General features: G+C 41.8%; 1 non-coding gene across 1 annotated transcript; it reads right to left on the bottom strand.

Moving 5' to 3' along the window:
- Positions 1 to 4,681: 4,681 nt before the first annotated feature.
- On the bottom strand, positions 4,682 to 4,785 carry LOC116889481. Its single transcript, XR_004386432.1, has one exon. It is a non-coding gene; the product is annotated as a small nucleolar RNA SNORA21 (small nucleolar RNA).
- Positions 4,786 to 6,015: the final 1,230 nt, after the last annotated feature.

Here is a 6,015-nt window from a genome sequence, read left to right as displayed (position 1 = left end):
AATTCCAAATGTTGCCCTCCTTGAGCCTTCAGGCCAACATCTCTAACCACCCCCCTCCTTCTATGAGTAAATTTCTCCTCATCCTCCTCTGTCATCGCCCTCCCCTCACTCACCACAAAGGACTGGGGGCACAGTTCGAGACCAAGGGGTTTCTTCCACTGGTGCTTTGTCAAGCATTGGCCTGGCTCATGGCAGTCTTGCAGTGCTACTCTCGGCTTGGCTGGTTACATTGTTAGCCATATGGGTTCCGCCGTCTGTTTTCCTCCCGTCCTTTCTCCGCCTCCTTCAACGGGGGTCCCTGCTCAGTCTCCGTTTGTTGCTGGCATTCTGCCTATGTATTTAAACATATTTGCTGTGTTTCACAGAGACCTCTCATCTGTTCCCACTGCTTTCAGCCATCTGTCTTATCCAGTTTGGTGGTCAGAGATGGGTTGACATGGGCAGGTTTGAATAGGTGTTCTTCTGCCTCTGTTCTAAATCTCTTTGCTCCCTATACCTGTACTCTGTTCCTTTAAAGAAGGAGGAAGACTACTTTGACATCCTCTTGAGCCATGTGTTTTCAGCTCACATTTTTCTGCACTGAACTCTCTTCCACTTCTCATCTTTCAATTTTTTCTTTAGGCTGAGCCCAGTCCCATTTTTTTTGAGCAGATCAGGGGAAAGCTGTTTCACTTTGAATCTGACGAGTTTGTTCCTGATTTCACTAGGTTGGTATTGTTTTGTTGATTCCAGGCTTTTGTAGCAGAACCAGAGAAATTCAAAAAACATCAGATCTACTACAAAGCTCAGATTCAACAAAACTTTGAAAATCTGGTGAAATGGACAATTTGCTAGACAGATACCAGGTACCGAAGTTAAATCAGGAACAGATAAACCATTTAAACAACCCCATAACGCCTAAAGAAATAGAAGCAGTCATTAAAAGTATCCCAACCAAAAAGAACCCAGGTCCAGATGGGTTCAGTGCAGAATTCTATCAGACCTTCATAGAAGACCTCATACCAATACTATCCGAATTATTCCACAAAATTGAAACAGATGAAACGCTACTGAATTCCTTCTATGAAGCCACAATTACTCTTATACCTAAACCACACAAAGACACAACAAAGAAAGAGAACTTCAGGGGTTGGGGATTTAGCTCAGTGGTAGAGCGCTTGCCTAGCAAGCGCAAGGCCATGGATTCAGTCCCCAGCTCTGAAAAAAAGAAAAAGAAAAAAAAAAAAAAAAGAGAACTTCAGACCAATTTCCCTTATGAATATTGATGCAAAAATACTCAATAAAATTCTTGCAAACCGAATCCAAGAGCACATCAAACCAATCATCCATCATGATTCAAAGAGGCTTCATTCAGGGATCCAGGGATGGTTTTAATATACAGGAAAACCCCCAGCTCCAAAAAAAGAACCAAAAAAAAAAATATCACGGAAAACCATCAACGTAATCCACTATATAAACAAACTGAAAGATAAAAACCACATGATCATTTCATTAGATGCTGAGAAAGCATTTGACAAAATTCAACACCCCTTCATGATAAAAGTCCTGGAAATTCAAGGCCCATACCTAAAGATAGTAAAAGCCATATACAGCAAATCAGTAGCTAATATTAAACTAAATGGAAGAAACTTGAAGCAATCCCACTAAAATCAGGGACTAGACAAGGCTGCCCACTCTCTCCTACTTATTCAATATAGTTCTCGGAAGTCCTAGCCAGAGCAATCAGACAACAAAAGGAGATCAAAAGGGATACAGATTAGAAAGGAAGAAGTCAAAATATCACTATTTGCAGATGATATAATAGTATATTTAAGTGATCCCAAAAGTTCCACCAGAGAACTACTGAAGCTGATAAACAACTTCAGCAAAGTGGCTGGGTATAAAATTAACTCAAATAAATCAGTAGCCTTCCTCTACACAGAAGAGAAACAAGCTGAGAAAGAAATTAGGGAAACAACACCCTTCATAATAGACCCAAACAATATAAAGTATCTTGGTGTGACTTTAACCAAGCAAGTAAAAGATCTGTACAATAAGAAGTTTAAGACTCTGAAGAAAGAAATTGAAGAAGACCTCAGAAGATGCAAAGATCTCCCATGCTCATGGATTGGCAGGATTAGTATAGTAAAAATGGCCATTTTACCAAAAGCGATCTACAGATTCAATGCAATCCCCATCAAAATCCCAAGCCAATTCTTCAGAGAGTTAGACAGAACAATTTGCAAGTTCATCTGGAATAACAAAAATCCCAGGATAGCTAAAACTATCCTCAACAATAAAAGGACTTCCGGGGGAATCACTATCCCTGAACTCCAGCAGTATTACAGAATAATAGTCATAAAACTATATGGTATTGGTACAGAGACAGGCAGATAGACCAGTGGAATAGAATCGAAGACCCAGAAATGAACCCACACACCTATGGTCACTTGATCTTTGACAAAGGAGCCAAAACCATCCAATGGAAAAAAGATAGCATTTTCAGCAAATGGCTCTGGTTCAACTGGAGGTCAGAATGCAGAAAAATGCAGATCGATCCATTCTTATAGCCCTGTACAAAGCTTAAGTTCAAATGCATCAAGGACCTCCACATCAAACCAGATACACTCAAACTTATAGAAGAAAAAGAGGGGAAGAATCTCGAACACATGGGCACTGGAAAAAATTTCCTGAACAAAACACCAATAGCTTACACTCTAAGGTCAAGAATTGACAAATGGGATCTCATAATACTACAAAGCTTCTGTAAGGCAAAGGACATTGTTGTTAGGAAAAAATGGCAACCAACAGATTGGGAAAAGATCTTTACTAATCCTACAACTGATAGAGGGCTCATATCCAAAATATATAAAGAACTCATGAAGTTAGACTGCAGGGAGACAAATAACCCTATTAAAAATGGGGTTCAGAGGTAAACAATGAATTCACAGCTGAGAAATGCTGAATGGCTGAGAAGCACCTAAAGAAATGCTCAACATCTTTAGTCATAAGGGAAATGCAAATCAAAACAACCCTGAGATTCTACCTCACAGCAGTTAGAATGGCTAAGATCAAAAATTCCAGTGACAGCAGATGCTGGCGAGGATGTGGAGAAAGAGGAACACTCCTCCATTGTTGGTGGGATTGCAGACTGGTACAACCATTCTGGAAATCAGTCTGGGGGTTCTTCAGAAAATTGGACATTGAACTACCTGAAGACCCAGCTATACCTCTCTTGGGCATATACCCAAAATATGCCCCAACATATAACAAAGACACATGCTCCACTATGTTCATAGCAGCCTTATTTATAATAGCCAGAAGCTGGAAAGAACACAGATGCCCTTCAACAGAGGAATGGATACAGAAAATGTGGTACATCTACACAATGGAATACTACTCAGCTATCAAAAACAATGACTTTATGAAATTCATAGGCAAATGGATGGAACCTGAAAATATCATCCTGAGTGAGGTAACCCAATCACAGAAAAACACACATGGTATGAACTCATTGATAAGTGGATATTAGCCCAAATGCTCGAATTACCTTAAATGTACAGAACACATGAAACTCAGAAGGATGACCAAAAGTGGATGCTTCACTCCTTCTTTAAAGGGAACAAGAATGCCCCTTGCAGGGCATAGGAGGTAAAGTTTAGAACAGAGGCAGAAGGAACACCTATTCAGAGCCTGCCCCACATGTGGCCCATACATATACAGCCACCAAACTAGATAAGATGGATGAAGCAAAGAAATGTAGGCTGACAGGAACCAGATAGAGGTCTCTCTTGAGAGACACAGCCAGAATATGGCAAATACATAGGCGAATGCCAGCAGCAAACCACGGAACTGAGAACGGGACCCCCGTTGAAGGAATTGGAGAAAGGACTGAGAGAGCTTGAATGGCCTTGAGACCCCATATGAACAACAATGCCAACCAACCAGGGCTTCCAGGGAGTAAACCACTACCCAAAGACTATACATGGGCTGACCCTGGGCTCCAACTCCATAGGTAGCAATGAATAGCCTAGTAAGAGCACCAGTGGAAGGGGAAGCCCTTGGTCCTGTCAAGACTGTACCCCCAGTCAACGTGATTGTTGGGGAGGGCCGATGAATGGAGGGGGATGGGAGGGGGAAACACTCATATAGAGAAGGGGAGGGATTGGTTAGGGGGATGTTGGCACAGGAAACCAGGAAAGGGAATAACATTTGGAATGTAAATAAGAAATACCCAATTTAATAAAGATGGGAGGGAGGTATATAGTGGCTGACACCTCTAACCCTAGTACTTGAGAGACACTTAAGTGGATCTCCATGAATTTCAGGCCAGCCAAGTCCTATATAGTTAGACCCTGTCTCAAACAACAACAATACAAGGTAAAGTCAAATAAAATACCCTCACTAGAATGCATTACCTTTTGGTTTCTGCCATTACTTAAGAACTGTGCTCTCAGTCTTGTTTTTAATACAGCATGTCTATACACAGCGCAGGTTGGCCAATTCATGATTCTGCCTCCCAATTACAGAGATTTCGTGGGAGACATCACTCACAAAAAACATCATTTATTTTTTACTCAATATTTCATTATGTGGTCTAATTTTTCAGGATTATTTTCTGGTCTAATTTTTCAGGATTATTTTCTATGTAAATCTTCAGAAGAAACATTTTTATTGGATTTTTTTTTACATTTTTTTCTTATCATGTCACAACACCGATTGAAGTTAAACAACACATCATGTTGCCACTTCACCCAAAAGTGGTGTTTTCACTCTGTCCCTTATTTTTTTTACATTTCAAATGTTATCCCCTTTCCAGTTCCATCCATAAAACCCTATCCCATCCCCATCCCCCTTCTTCTGTGAGAGTGTTCTCCCCACTACCCCTTCCTGCCTCCCCCCTCATTCCCCTACAGGGGGGGGAGGGTCCAGCCTTGGCAGGGCCAAGGACTTCTCCTCCCACTGATGTCCAACAAGGCCATCCTCTGCTACATATGCAGCTGGAGTCATGGGTGGTGGTTTAGTCCCTGGGAGCTCTAGGTTGGTTGGTATTTTTGTTGGTATTGGAGTTGCAAACCCCTTTCAGCTCCTTCAATCCTTTCTCTAACTCCTCCAATGGGGACCCCATTCTCAGTTCAATGGTTGGCTACGAACATCTGCCTTTGTATTTGTGATGGTCTGTCAGAGCCTCTCAGGAGACAGCTTTATCAGGCTCCTGTCAGCATGCACTTCTTGGTATCAGCAATATTGTCTGGGTTTGGTGGCTGTATATATATGAACTGGATATCCAGGAGGGGGCAGTCTCTGGATGGCCTTTCCTTCAGTCTCTGCTCCAAATTTGTCTCCATATTTCCTCCTATGAATATTTTTGTTCCCCCTTCTAAGGACTGAAGCATCTGCACTTTGGTTGTACTTCTTCTTCTTGAGCTTCATGTGGTCTGTGGATTGTATCTTGGGTAATCCGAGCTTTTGGGCTATGGTGTGCACTCACATCACTTATTTTTAACGCACGAGGAATAATAAGATGTTAAAGATACTTAAATACTGATTTTTTTTCTAATCTTTTCCTAGGTTCGGCTTCACACACACACAAAAAAAAAATCTGTAGATACCCGGCTTCCAGAAGCTACATTCACGAGAATACAGAGTAAAGTCACCATACACCACCTCATTGGCCTTAGAAACTTCTCCCAGAGACCAAGGGGGCGGGAACCGAACTTCTTCCTCCAACAGTAAGTCCTTGGTTTTCCAGAGATCTCCGCCGAGGGCGCCTCTGTTATGACTCGCTGGGGACTGCATGGCCAGTTTGCATGCAGGGGCGGTCGGAGCTCCAGCGAGGCGGAAGAGGACCCCGAGCTGATATCGCTCTATTAGATTATAGAAATGGGCAAAGCAATTAAATAAATTAATGGAATAAAACGAAAGAGACATTTCCACTTTCTGATTTACACCCAATGTAAAGATGCCCCAAACGCCGGGAAGTTCTCCCGGTCAGCATATTTAAAAAAAAAAAAAAAAAAAAAAGGAAACGGAAAC

This window comes from Rattus rattus, chromosome X (genome assembly GCF_011064425.1).
Source record: "Rattus rattus isolate New Zealand chromosome X, Rrattus_CSIRO_v1, whole genome shotgun sequence".
Classification (NCBI taxonomy): domain Eukaryota; kingdom Metazoa; phylum Chordata; class Mammalia; order Rodentia; family Muridae; genus Rattus; species Rattus rattus.
Note: the sequence above shows the minus strand (reverse complement) of the source record. Positions and strands in the feature narration are given on the sequence as shown.